The 14,813-nt window shown below is 55.1% G+C and overlaps 1 protein-coding gene across 11 annotated transcripts in view; it reads right to left on the reverse strand.

Annotated features, from left to right (window-relative positions):
• The window catches only part of CMKLR1 (chemerin chemokine-like receptor 1), a 58,762-nt gene that overhangs the window by 17,747 nt on the left and 26,202 nt on the right, over positions 1-14,813 (reverse strand). The window contains exon 1 of one of the 11 annotated variants that reach the window (XM_070516222.1): positions 7,476-7,864. The exons of the other annotated variants lie outside the window; for them this stretch is intronic. The gene's annotated coding sequence lies outside the window, so the exon portion shown is untranslated. Of the gene's footprint in view, positions 1-7,475; positions 7,865-14,813 lie in introns of those variants that run through there. 11 annotated transcript variants of the gene reach the window in all.

Below are 14,813 nucleotides of genomic sequence, written 5' to 3' on the forward strand. Positions count from 1 at the left end.
GGCCTCGGTTGGGCAATCTGCAAAATGGGAATGATAATACTGGTTGCCCTGCCTCGTTCTCAGGGCTGCCAGGAGGATGTGCCAAGGCAGTAAAGATGCTTTTGGAGACAGGAGTAGAAGGAAGATGGCCTCTACATCCCTCTCAGCTCCAAGATGTTCCACATGTGCCTGTCACAGGTCCTCCTCCCAGCTTGTCCCAGTCTTGGTGAGGATGACACGGAAAGACTCAGAAGACCCATATCAGAGTCAAGGCCTTGAGAATCTGAGAGCCTCATGGGAGAGACAAAGCTGCCGTGAACTAGAAAACAAGACCTTTCTTGGCCAACACATTTGCAGCATCCAAAGGTCACAATCACTTTTTTTCAGTGTGTCAGAGTTTCTACTCCCTTTTAAACTCCCTCTACAAGTTCAGACTCATCCCTGAAAACCAGGCTCAAGCATCCCCTCCTGACAACCCAGGAGTTTTCCCTGGGCATCCTCTCTTACCCCTGTGATGGGTTGAATGCCCTCCCCACTCAAAAAAAAAAAAAAAAAAAAAAAGGATTTACCCACCAGAATCTGAGAATGTGACTTTATTTGGAAAAAGGGTCTTTGCAGATGTAATTGAGGTAAGGACCTCAAGATGAGATCATCTTGGATTAAGGAGGACCCTAAATCTAATGACAAGTGTCTTTAGAAGAGGAAGAGAGATTTGAAACAGAAAGGGGAGAAAGCCATGTGAAGACAGGCAAAGATTGGAGTTGTGAAATTAATAACACAAACCCTAACTAAATTGGAATTAGACGCCCTGTAAGGGGAGCTGTCACACCCTACCACACATCATCAATTACACCAAACAGGAAGAGAAGCACTCCTTGCATCTTCCAGAGGAAGTAAAACTACTTTGCTACCAAAGGAAGATTTCTCTCCCTACCCCGGAACAGCTCAGCCAATGAGAAACATCGCAGCTCAGCCAATGAGAAACGCCACAGCTCAGCCAATGAGAAATGCTGTAGCTCAGCCAATGAGAAACGCCACAGCTCAGCCAATGAGGAATGCTGTAGCTCAGCCAATGAGAAACGCCACAGCTCAGCCAATGAGGAATGCCGTAGCTCAGCCAATGAGAAACGCCACAGCTCAGCCAATGAGAAATGATGCAGCTCAGCCAATGAGAAATGCTGTAGCTCAGTCAATGAGAAATGCCACAGCTCAGCCAATGAGAAATGCTGCAGCTCAGCCAATGAGAAATGCTGCAGCTCAGCCAGTGAGAAATGCCACAGCTCAGCCAATGAGAAATGCTGTAGCTCAGCCAATGAGAAGCGTTGCCGCCCTGAACTGCTACTTTCCTCCAATGGACTTTCCTCTAGAACAGCCCCTTCCACTCCCCCTTTTCTCTATAAAAGCAGGTCATCTCCTTTCTTTTCCCGATTTGCCTATGGTTTGCCATATCATGCACATCCCAAATTGCAATTCTTTTGGCTATTCCTGAATGAACCCATTTTGAAGGTAAAGTAACAGGTGAATTTGCTTTTAAGTTGACAGAGTGGTGCTCCACAAGCCAAGGAATTCCTGAGCCCCAGAAGCTGGAAGGGCAAGGAAGGATCCTCCCTGGAGCCTTCAGACAGAGCACGGCCCTGCCAGAACCTTGATTTCAGACTTCTGGCCTCCAGCACTGTGAGAGAATCCATTTCTGTTACTTTAGGACCCCAGTCTGTGGTAATGTTTCCAGCAGCCCCAGGAAACTAATGCAGCCCCATTCTGGCTCCCACAGTGCCCACTCCCCACTGTGGGGCAGGTGATGCTTGTATGACTATTGCTGGCTTACATATCCCACTAGATTGTAAGCTACCTGAAGGTGAAATCTGGGCCTTATTCAGCTCCACATTCTCAGGTTAGAGCAGAACGTGGGCACCAAATGGTCCTCAGGATAGTGCTTTTTATTCTGATTTGTTTTGCTTTTCAGACTCTATCGACCAGAGGACCATGTGGCTTGAGCGTACTCACAGCTTGGCAGCCTTCGGGTACTGACTTGTTACATGGCAGCCCTGGGCTCCGGGAGTGAGTGTTCCAGTGCAAAGAGTGGAAGTTGCATGGCCTTTGGTGACCTAGCCTCAGTATCAGGGCGTGGAATTCACAGTGTCACTTCCGCCCTATTCTTTTTATAGCTTTATTTTGAAATAATTACAGACTCACAAGAAGTTGCAACAACAGTACAGAGAAGTCCCATGTACCTAGCACCCGATTTTCCCTGATGGTGGTATCTTACAAAACTCTGGCACATGACCCGGAATATGGTTGGACAAATGGATGGATGAACAAATGGATGGATGAACAAATGGATGAATGTACAAATGGATGGATGAACAAATGGATGAATGTACAAATGGATGGATGAACAAATGGATGGATGAACAAGGGGATGGATGAACAAAAGGATGGATGAACAAATGGATGAATGTACAAATGGATGGATGAACAAATGGATGAATGTACAAATGGATGGATGAACAAGTGGATGGATGAACAAGGGGATGGATGAACAAAAGGATGGATCAATGCACGCTTTTTCTATCTCACTGGGTAGATCTTGAAATTAGAAATAATAATGATGACAATGATGCCATGAAACAAAATACAATAAAACAAAGGGATTAAGGTTCCAGGATATGGCCTCACACCCATCAGGGTTGGGCTCTTAGCTCTACAACCTACAAGCTGTGTGACCCTGGGCATGTTTGTTCCCCACCCCCCAAATTTATATGTTTGTGTTCCTCCAAAATCCACAACCCCCAATGTGATGGTAGTAAGAGGTGGGGCATCTAGGAGGTGATTAGGTCATGAGAGTGGAGCTCCCAGAAATGGGATTAGTGCCCTTATGGCCATCGGGGACACAATTCAACCCATGACTCTTACGTTGTTGTCATTATTGTTAGAACAACATTGCTATTTGGGGTTCCTCCAGATCACTCACCCTGTGCTTGAGGGTCTTACTTGCAGCTCTGCCCCACGGCCTCCCCCATGCTAGGGCCCAGACCCTATCCACACACACACACACACACAGAGCGTGCTCACAAACATAGAGATATACACACTATGTGCTCACACGTACAGAGAGGCACACAGACACACACGTTCAAACACACACACACACATAAGCCCTGCCTCAGATAGAGAAAGAGATTTACGATCTCCAAACCCAACAGGAATTGCCATCTAAAATGTGCAAGGAACTCCTTCCTGGAAATCCAAAACAACAGCAGCAACCCCAACAGAAAAGTGGGTGAATGATATGAATGGGTAATTTACAGGAGGGAGACCCCCAAACCAGGCAGAAGTCACCTGATGATCAAAGACGTGCACATGAGAACTGTGGCAAGGACTGGAAGGCTGGGAGGGAGACCCCTGGGGGTTGGCGGGGGAGGGTGCCGTGCCTTGGGTGCCCACGAACACCTGTGCACCTCACAACCCCACAAGGAACCACACTCTGAGATGCTCCTGTGCAGTGTTTTCGAGGGCATGTCTTAGCTTCCGTTCTCCAGAAGCAAATCTCAAATGAGGATTCCTGCAGAAGTGATTTATTAAGGAAGTGTTCCAGGAAAGCCTGGTCAGGGAGTGGAGAAGTAGGATTGGGCAGGGGAGGAGGCCGGCCAAGGGTGTAGCACCAGGCAAGGTCCCACGGAAGATGGCCTTGGCTCCTCTGGGGCTCAGGGAACAATGGAGGTCACATTCCGGGGGGCTGAGTGTTTACGTCCTCCACCCTGTCCTGGGTGTGCATTCCCAGGCCCTCCCAGCCTCCGAGGTCAGTCCTCCGACAGAGAGAGGCAGGCGCTGGCCGTCAGGAGCCAGAGCTCCGGGGAGACTGTGCACAAAAACAGTCAAGGATCCGGGGGACGTGGGCAGCCCGTAGATGCATCTGCTGATGGCTGGAAGGTGGAGACTCCCGAGAGTCCATGTGGGAGAAGGGCCGGGTGATGCTATTGGCTGTTAGAAGCAACAGATTATCAAGTGTACACACAGCGATGAACAGAACGCGGAGCATCTTAAAACCAACGACCCTAGTGGCACTCAAGTACATTGAAAGCATGCACGCAAAAGTGGCAACACGCACAAAACATGAGCACACGTTCTGCAAGAACACAGCCAAAGAACAAGACACACTGAACAGATTAGAATGGCTCCGTGGGAGCGCGTGGGGGCAGGAATGAGTAGGAAATGGAGCTAATAGGAAACGAACGCCGTGAAAGAAGAAAATAAGAGAAGTGTGGGGGCTTCCGGAGGCCGAGGATGCACGGAGGGGTGTCACTATGTCAGCCCTCCTTCCTCTCCTGAGGTCCAGAAAAACCCAAAGCTAACAAACCCACACCCCAAATCCATGCTTGGGTTCATGCTTGGGCAGGGCCCAGCCCATGCCTGGGTCCCCGAGTCCCAGATGAAGCCACACTGGGCAGGCGAAGGGCCAAACAAGCAGCCACCCCCAGCCTCCTCCATCAGGCAGGAAGAGAAATGGACGAGCCAACGAAATGAACAGCATCAGCGCAGGCAGAGGTGGGACCTTCTTGGCGAGCCCAGCCCCTGGCAGGGACCAGATGGTCACCAGGCAGAAGATCCTGCTGCAGATGGCCCTGCCCTGCCCACACGGCCACCGCAGACCCTTCTCAAGGTCGCATCTGGTTCCTCCCATCACAGAGAGCCAAGACCTCAGGCAGATGTTATTTGCTTAATTTGTATTAAACAAACACGTACACAGCCCTCATTACATTCCACGCATGGTTCTAAACCTTACCACGGAGGAGGAAACCGAGGCCCAGAGAGGGTAAGTAACATGCCTGAGGTCACACTGATAGCTCAGGTAAGCGAGGTAGGTCAAATTAGTCACTCTGGACAGAGAAGGATGCTCAGAGCCTGTGGAACTGCCAAGCTCGCTCTCTCTCCTTGTCCACTGCCTCGCCTCCTAGGAACATTCCAGAATCCTCTGGTCTTTGCCCCAGTGGAACGTCCCAAGAGCCCCCACGAGATCGATCTGTCAGGGTTCAGGGTGTGCATTTTACAGATGGGGCAAGACAAGGCTCCCGGTCCCCAGAGATTTGTCCCCCAAACCCCTCTGCCTCTAGGTAGTGGCCCAAATGGAAATGAGTCAAGACCCCAGGTGCTGTCGGGGAAAGGCTGTGAAAGTGGGCTCTCTTCATTCATCCATCCTGCAAGGGTGTGTGGAGCCCGCCACTCCCTGGCCCTGGTGAGGAGGCTGGGGGGCAGTGGGCCCACCTTTTCCCACCTGAACCTCCCTCTGACTTGCAAGGTCCCGGTCACTAGTCCCACTTTACCAAGGGGACACCTGGGGCCAGAGCAGGAGGAGGGTCACTTGCCTGAGGTCACACAGCTGGTTAGCCACAGGGTGGGGATTCGAGCCTGGGTCCCTACAAATCCAGGGGTCCCCCTCCTCCAGCTGCCGCCTACTGGCTTGTGTCCCCGTGGGCTCAGGGGACAGCGGAGCTGAAGGCGTCTGGGCAGCAGGCGAGTGCCTTCCACTTCCTCTCCGTGTCGCCGCCCAAGCACCTTTGTCAAATGGGCGCCCTGAGTCTGCAGAGGCCTCGCTCCCTTTCCCTCCGTGTCTGTCTGTCGGTGTCTCTCCCTGCTTGCTTCCCCATCAGCCTGTGTCTCGGTCTCTCTCCCCTTGTGTGCCTCTCTTTGCCCCATCTGCCTTCTCTCAGCCTCTCTCTTCCTCCTGGTCTCCTGCCCTCCCCTCTGAGAGGCTCAGCGACATCCCTCACCTGTGTGCCGGCTCTGCTCGCTCCACCTCCCAACCTGCTGCTCTCCCCTGGCGGCAGACCCGGGCCCAGTGCAGGGGCTTATGGGGGCTCGTGGGCGTGGGAGCCCGGCAGGGAAACTGGAAGCTCTCCCCTCTGTGTTTGGCCTGGCTCCCGTCCCCATCTCCCACGGCCCCCACGGCCCACCCTGACAGTCGGGCTGGGCGGCCCCGGATGCCTCTCCTCCAGCCCTCTTGGCCTCCGGAAGGCTTCTACGGGCTGGGAGGCCCCTGAGAGAGCATCCTGCTTTGTAGCTGGGGAAACTGAGGTCCAGAGAGCCTGAGGGAGCCTTCCTGAGTCACAGAGAAGAGGGCCTGGGTCTGTCTGGTGCGTGGCATATCCCCAGAGCCTAGAACTGTGCCTGGCACCTCCCACACCTTACTCCTCACCCCTGCTCCCGACATCCTCATTGCACAGATTTGCAAATGGAGGCTCACTCAGAGAGGCGAAGTGACTAGCCCAGGCTCACACAGCCTTTTGTATCAGCCCGGGATTCGAACCAAGGACTCTCTGACACCAAAACCTTTGCTATTTCTCCTTGCCCAAGACCACAGCCTCAGCCAGCAGCTGAAACGTAATGAAGGGAACCTTCCAGGCACCACTTTCCCCCCTCACAAATGCCCCTCCTCAGCTGCACCCCTGCCTCCTCCAGGCCCGGTCAGCCAACTCTAGGTCCTGATGTCTTTGTCCACTGCCGGAGCTCCCTGGCTGGTGCCAGCCTTCAGGGCAGGGAGAAGGGGCCCCCACAGATGGCTCCCAGAGACACCTCCGGGGTTGCGATGCCTGGATCCCCAGTTCTGAGAAACCCAGGAGCCTGGAAACCACTCAGTGTCAGCAGACGTCCCAGCCGCAGGCCTGGCTGCCAGCCCCAGGACGGAATTAGCTCTGCGTGAGGAGAGAATTTCCTCCCTGGTCCCACGCCCACACCCGGGAGCGCACGCTGAGTCACCGCGGTGGGGCTGGGAGGCGCTGGCTGCCTAACAGGCTGCCCCATTTTCTTCTGGTTTGGATGGGGCCATGTTTGAGCTGACAACTCTGTGGCCGGGAACAAAAGCGAGGAGCTTATGTCCCTGGTCCTGGAGAGCTCCCTTGCTCAGAGGCCAGAGGCCCAGAGACTGCCAGCAGCTGAGGAGAGCACAGAAGCAGGAGACACCAGATAGCCACTCCACCGCCTGGCAGCCCCCCTTGGATGCCACTCTTTCCTCCCCAGTGTGCTCAGCCCCCAAATCCACTGCTCCCTGCTCTGGGCCCTACAGCCTGACCTGCAGGACTGACATCAGTAGGCTCCATGCACTCTGACCGCTAGCTGGTTTGATCAGTGAGAGGCCCAGTGGGGTTGCAAGGCAGGAGGACAGCGAGGTCAGCTGCTCATTCTCCCAGGTCCCTCCCTGCAGCATCTCCAACAGTCGGCCACAGCCACCCTCCCTGGGTGGCAGGAGCCACTCCCTCTCCTGGCCCCTCAGCCTGGGGGCCGGAAGGTCTCCTTGCATCCTAGGTCTTTCGTCGCTGCGCCACCCCTCATACTGTCCACCGCCTTCTAAGTCCTCCCTTGCCTTCGCTTTCATCCATCACCCCGTCTGAGTGGGTCATCTGTTTCCTGCTGAGAACCTCGCTCCCTCATCCCCATGTCTGTCAAATCCTACCCGTTTGTCTCCTAAACAGCTCACAAATCTGTCCTTCAGCCCTGCTCACCTGGATGCTGCCACGGGCCCCTAGCCGGCCTTTCGCTTCAACTACGATTTCATTTTCCACCGAGTAGCCAGGGACACCTTTTCAAAATGCACACGACCTCACGGCACTCCCGCTTAAAACCCCTCGGCAGCTTCTCGTTGCTCTTGGAATAATATCAGCTCCTTGCCGAAGTCCCCAAGGCCCCTGTCCACCCCAGGACTGAGCTGAGGCTCACCCGGCAGTGGGTTGCGGGCCCGGGCAGGGTGTAGACACTTCCTTGCAAACCCAGCCCCGCTGATTGCAAACTCAGCAGCCACTCCCAGCCTCAAAAGCCCCACAGCAAGAGCATTGGGATGGGCGCCTCTCTTCTAGGCCAAAAAGCCACTCTGACCCCCAACAATGGGTCCAATGCACAGACACCATGTGTCTTCCTGGCCACTCAGCTTGCATCCAAAGCCATTGGGCCAATAGCCCGTGGCTCTCCTCGTAAACACTGCTGCAGGCCCCGGAGGCAGCCTGTAAACAGAGTTTCTCCCCTGCTTCTATGCCACTGGTCTGGGAGGCCCAGCACCCCATTTGCTTAATCTCCTGAAGTCAGCCTTGAGTCCACTCACGCAAATAATCCCCGAGCTGTGTACACAGCATATCTGGAAGGCCACAGGCACCGAGGGTGTTTAGCAGAGCCGCTCAGGATGTGGTCTGAGAAGGCTGCCAGGGGTGGTTGCCCCGAGCCAGGAGCCAGCTCACAGCATGCGCCCCGTGTCCTGCTCACCACGTGGGCCTGGAGCCTAGACTCTGAAGGGGCTCCTGGGTACCCCCCGAGAAGCCATTGTTCTAGCCCTTGTCCCCCTAAATCCAGGCCAGCACAGCCCCCCTTCAGCCCTGAGGGCCAGGCTGCCTCCAATACTGCCCCAAAGCATGGCTTCTCCTCCTGGCACCTTGAGACACTGGGAGGTGGCAGCCAGAGGAAGTGCCCATCCACAGGGTCCCAACCTGCAGTGAGACCAAAGGGCAAGGAGGCTGACAACCAGGCGGCTGCTGCTGGAACCCTTGTTTTCAGCTCCAAGGCTTTGCTCGCAGCCTCCCTCTGTTGCTCTGTCAGGTGAATGAGAACCTCATCAGGCCCCTAGGGCTCAAGCAGAGCCCCAGCTGGGGATATGAGCCCCAGCCGGCCATCTTGGTAACGAGCTTTGGACCCCAGAAGGTCAGGGTGAAATGTTACTAGTAATAATCACCAAAATAACGCTATTTTATTGAGCACCTACTGTGTGTGCTAGGACGTTGAGAAGTCGTCTATGTACATCATCTCACACAAACCCCAAGGGATGGTGGCCATTATTATGGCCGTGTTAGAGCTGAGGAAGCTGAGGCCCAGAGAGGTTAGAGTTTTGCCCAAGGTCACACAGCTAGTGAGAGGCAGAGGTGGGATTCGAACCCAGGTCAAGAATCGAGTGTTCTTTCTTTTATGCCCCACTGGCTCTGCCTGGCAGACGTCCTTAGATAAATCCCTGACCCCCTGGGGCCTCAGTTTCCCCAGCTGTAAAACAAGGAGCTTGGAGCTGATGGCATCAAAGTCTCCCTTTCAGCTTTAAAACTTGCCATAATTGGGAGCCAGCCGGGTGGCATTAAGTTCACATGCTCTGCTTCAGCAGCCCAGGGTTTGCAGGTTCAGGTCCCAGGTGTGGACCTACACACTGCTCATCAAGCCATGCTGTGGTGGCATCCCACATACAAAATAGAGGAAGATTGGCAATAGATGTTAGCTCAGGGCCAATCTTCCTCACCAAAAAAAGAAAAAAGAAAAAAATGCCATACTTGAGTGAGCCCAGTGTCTGTCTATTCCCAGCCTTGTGCTAATAAAAAGACAGCATGGCTCAGCTCCACGCTGTGTGACCCTGAGCAAGATGCTTTACCTCTCTGAGCCGTAGTTGACTTGCCTGCAAAATGGCGATAATAAAACCTTCCTTTCAGAAAATCAGGGGTCTGGATGAACTGATCTCTGAGGACCCCTTGCAGGTCTAAGCTGTCTGGGCTGGAGAATCAAGGTTAATTTGCCAGCCGCCCCAGTACCACCCCATGAGCAAGTCTGGGGGCATTGCTGACGGGGACCAGGTTGTCTCAGCTCCGTCCTCCACTCCAAGCTGCACAGGGGCTAAGAGCCCCCACTAGGGAGTCAGCCAGACCAGGTTCAAAGGCCCTTCAGGGTTCAGTGAGCGTAGGCAAACCACCTCTGTCCTCCAAGCCTCAGTGTGCTCATCTGCAAACGGGGCAGATATGATTACCCACCTCCTAGGGCCGTCGTGAGCATGCCATGAAATGAGGATCTGCACACAGCACCTGGCACACAGTAGGTGCTCAGCAAACGTTTGTATAGGAAAACGAGCTGGGGCCGCATCTGCGAGAACCAGCAGCATCCCTGGCCCCCCGGGGGGAGAAAGCCAGGCTGGATCCAGTTTGCGCAGATTCTGAGCCAAAGCAAAGGCTGTGTTTCCGGAAACCACCGGAGCTCAGCGAGGAGCCGGGGTGGCGTCTGGGAGCAGAGGGACGGGAGCCAGGCCGCAGCCTGCGGTTCCTCTCACCTCCCCCTCCACCCAGAAGCTGCCCCAGGGCCGGATGAGGAAGCTGCGGCCACTGTCGCCTCTACCCTCAGCTCAGCTCCTTCTCCCTTCCCCGCAGGCCCACATCCTCTGCGAGAGACTCTGCAGAGCATTTTTCAACTTGATTAAAGCCACTTGGTTGAAACCCGGCTATTGTCCCACGTCTGCCGGCGCAGAGCATGAAGATGTAATACAGGATGGCCCTCGGGCCACCCTCCACATCTCCCACCCTCCGATGGCCCAACCCCCAGTGAAGATGAAGAAGACAGCCCAGGCGACGCACCAAGGGCCCCAGACGATGTCAACTCCCCCTTACTCCCATTCGACAGACGAGAAAATGAGATTCACACGAGTCCCCTGGTCCTTCCCAAAGTGACCCAGCGAGTAAGCAGCGGGTGTATTAGGAGCCCCGGGCTGGGCTGCTGGCTTCTGTCTCCTGGTTTTCCCTGGGATCACGTGATCTATCACTTAGAACTAGGTTTTAACCCCAGCTCCAGCACTTGCAGGCTGTGTGACCCTGTAGAGGTTACTTCACCTCTCTGAGCCTCAGGTTCCTCACCTTTGGCATCTACCTCTGGGAGCTGTGAGGATTCAATGAGATAAGGCTGGTGAAGTGCTGGCCTGTCACCATCACCATTACTTGTTAATATGACAGGAGACGGGGGATTCATCTCACGGCAGTGAAACTGGGAAGCGCGTGTCTGCTGCTCTCTCTGCGGGCCCGTTATTTCAGGGCTCAAGGAGACCTCGGCAGGGCAGGGGCTTCTCTGGAAGCTCAGGGCCAGATGTCAGGGAGCGTGGGGCAAATGGGAGACGCCAGGAGGCTGCCGCGTGGGGTCCAGCCCCCTGCCAGGCTTCTTTCTCCTCGTGTCCCGTCTGTCATCCCCCGAGCTGCGCTGAGGTCCCAGCACCCCTGCCGAGGGCAGCTCCCTCCGGGCCCCTCGCTGGCTGCCCGACAGCCGCCTTCACTCCCTGTCCCCAGACGTCCAGCCTCCGGCCTGGGTCACTCCTGCGCGGCCCTGTCACGGGGGAAGAGAGCTCATCCTGGGCCGGCGCTCCAGGAGTGTGGCTGCGCACCCTCGCCAGGGAGAGGTCAGAGGGCAAGCCCCACGGGGGCCGTGGAGGGGCAGGCGGGCCCTTCCCAGACAGGCTGATTCAAACCTTCCGGCGGGTTCCAGAAGCTTCCCGACTTCCGACGAGCTGGCCTTGACGATGGGCCAAGGGAAAGCTCGGACGGCCAAGGATTCTTCCTCCGCTTCTCTGATCCTCCTCGCTCCCTTCCTCCATCCTTCCGAGAAATGTTTATTCAACACCTAGTACCAGCCAGGCCTCACTCTGGGTCCCGGAGATGCAGCAGGAACAGCAGGAAGCAAAGACAGACGCATCGCTTCCCTGGAGGGCCCAGCATTCTCGGCGGGGGGGGGGGGGGGGGGCGAGGAACGGTAACAGATAAACAAAGATAAACAAATAAAGAAGTCAAGTCTCTCTGGAGCCAGACGGCCTGGGTTTGAATTTCTGCTCTGCTTCTCACCTGCTGTGTGACTCTGAGCAACTCACACACCTTTCTGTGCCTCAGTTTCCTCATCTGAAAAATAGAGGTGATAGTGACTCCCCCCTCACAAGGTTGTTACGAGGATTAAATGAGTTTACAATGACAATGTTTTAGAAGCATGCCCGGTTCATTGGAAGTACCTTGTAAATGCCGGAAAAATAAAATGAATGTAACGGTAGGTGGCGATATGTGCTACAAATAAAATATAAAGAGGAAGAGGGCATAGAGATGGGGTGCCATTTAAGGTAGAGTGCTCAGAGGCGGCCTCTCTGAGAAGGTGACCTTCCAGCAAAGACCTGAATAAAGGGAGAGGGAGACACGTGACCATCTGATTGGGGAGCACTCCAGGAAGTGACAAGAGCAAGTGCAAAGGCCCCGAGGCAGGAGCAGGTTTGGTAGCTTCAGGAAACAGCAGGGATCCGGATCTGTGCATTCAACCATCCATTCGAAGGCTGCTAGTGGGCACCTTCTAAGTGCCACACTCCTCGCTAGATGCTCAGAGAGTGAGGTGGCCTGGTCTCGGCCCTCAGATAGGGGAGATGGGTGCAGGAACAGATTATGGCATGGTCAGTGCTCTGAGATGTCTCCTAAAGTCCAGACTTCCAGCAAACTGGACACACTGGGCCTGCATTACAGACAGGAGGGGGTTTTCCACAGTCCCCACCCCTCCCTATTGCCCCCTTGGTGCTGTGGCAATGAGTCAACTGCAATCCATTACAGAGTTTTCCCTGGGTGTCTGCTCTTGTAGAAATGAGAGCAATCTAGGGGGAGGAAGAAGAACCAAGTCACTCTCACTTTCAGCCTTCGGGGCAGCCCACGTACTTCTTTGTGCAAGTGAAGAATGTCCCTCCATGGGTCATCCGTGGCTCCTGCCTGGCCCTGTTGGTTGCTGAGTCTGCAACCCTGGCTCTGTACAAAGTAAAGTGAAGGTGGCTGAGGAAATCAGGAGAAGCTTCTTGGAGGAGGTGGCATTTGAGCTGCAGAGGGAACTGTGTGCGCAGAGGCACAGAGGCTTGATAAGTATAGTTGGGGGGGGGATGTCAAGAGACGTGGCTGAGAAAAGAAGAGGGGTTCAGACTGCAAAACCCCTGCCAGGCACCGACCTCATCCTGTGGGCACTGGGGAGCCATGGATGGTTTCCACACAGAGGAATGTCCATCTTTCTGAAATGACCCCACTCTCTCCTGCACAGCTGATTCGGGGACTGCGTTGAAAGAGGGGAGACGGGAGCCAGGAGACCAGCGAGGGGCCTGGGAGGCTGAGTGAGGGTCCTCCCACCAGGTCCAGGTCCACTCAGCATTGGCAGTGTTCGGAGGCTGCAGGACTCAAGGGTCCCAACAGAGAGCCGGGGGGGGTGGGGGGAGGCTGGCAATGGCCCTGTTTTCTTGAGGGATTTTCCTCAGCCCACACAGACAGATTTGCCTCTGGAGCCGTTTCCATGACAACTTCGAATGCTCTGAGAAAGGGCTCGGGTGAGCAAATGAACGGGGACCAGAGACACCCAGATGAGGCATCCTGGGAGAAGCCAGGCTCCGGAGTGGGGCCCACAGCGGCCAGTCCCAGGGGCTGAGGCCCACCCTCCAGCCGCAGAATCCCTGATGCCACAGACGAAATCTGGTTGCCATGGAAACACTGATTCCCCCATCCCTGGGCCCAGGGACCCAGGAGCTTTCGGCGCGGGGGTGGGGAGCGACAGGAGGCGACAAAGCCAAGGGACAGCCAGAGCAGCAGCTCACAGGATATGCTCATCCCGGGACGGGTGTGCGAGGCAGGTGCGTCTGCAGACCCCCAGGAGGGGAGCACGAATGCAGAGGAAGGAGCACCCCTGGGTGCTGATTTCGGATTCCAGAAAGGCGGTCCCCAGGCCTGGAATTCCACCATTAGAGTCCCACTTTTAACTCCCCCACCCAGTTAACTGCAGGAAACATAATAATGATGGTAGTAACTGCTATGGACTGATGTTCAAGTTCCCCCAAATTCATATGTGGAACCTACTCCCCAATGAGACGGTGTGAGGAGGGGGGGCCTTGGGGAAGTGCTTAGTCACGAGGGCAGGCCCTCACAAATGGGATTAGGGCTTCTCTAAGAGACCCCAGAGAGCTCCCCAGCCCCACCACGTAAGGACACAGCAAGAAGACGGCATCGGCCATCTCTGAACCAGGAAGCCAGCCTTCACCAACCACCAAAACTGCCAATCTTGGATTTCCCAACCTCCAGGACTGTGAGAAATAAATTTCTGTAGTTTAAAAGCCACCCAGTTTGTGATATTTTTGTTACAGCAGCCTCAACAGACTAAAACAGTGGTGAACATTTATTGATGGTTTCCAAGGCACCAGGCACTGTTCTAAATGCTCAATGCACATGAACTGATATAATCCGGACAGTAAAAACACAGGAGGTATCATCGTCCCCATTTTACAGACAAAGAATTTGAGGCACAGAGGGGTTAAGCAACCTGCCTGAGGCCACACAGTTAGGAAGCTGCATTTGGACTGGGCTCTGGCTCCAGGGCCGGTGCCTCACCTGCTATTCTATTCCTCCTCACCTACCTCTCTGCAGTTTCCTTCTAAAACCTACACCTGCTCCTGGTGGAGCAGGAGTGGCCTGCTGTGGAGTGGCCTGAGCACCTCTTCTTGGTGCAAAGCCATCCTTCCCCCCAGCTCAGGCTGCGGGGCTTGGAAGCTGCTGACCCCACCCACTGCTCCAGCCCTGGCCAGTGAGAAGACCCCCTTCCCCTAGCGACCAATGACTGCTTCTGGAATTGGGCACATGGCCTCCAGCTGGCCAATGAGAGCCTTCTCTGGGACTCTTGCTAAAACTGTTGAAGCCAGGACTCGGGAGGGAAGCCCGGCGCTGCAGGACCCCAGCACTGCCACCACGTGGGCAGATCTAATGGAGATGAGACCAAGGCCAAAGGAAGAGAGCTCAGGGATGGGGAGAGACCAACATCTGGGAGCCAGGCTACTCCGGTAGCACGAGAGCGAGACTGAGGGCCCCGCAGACCTGTTTGCCTGACCCTACAATGTCCATTTCTGCATGAAGGGGCTCCCTCAGGGGCAATAAACCCTCTAGGGCAATCAGGCTCTCCAGGGAATCCCCAAACTGGAGACTTTTTCTTCATTTCACAAAGGAGCTATGGGCCAGAACTTGCCCTGGCTGTTTGATGCACAAATGAATTGGACGCCGTCCCCACCTTCACGGGGCGGTAGA

Source organism: Equus asinus, chromosome 8, assembly GCF_041296235.1.
Source record: "Equus asinus isolate D_3611 breed Donkey chromosome 8, EquAss-T2T_v2, whole genome shotgun sequence".
Lineage (NCBI taxonomy): Eukaryota > Metazoa > Chordata > Mammalia > Perissodactyla > Equidae > Equus > Equus asinus.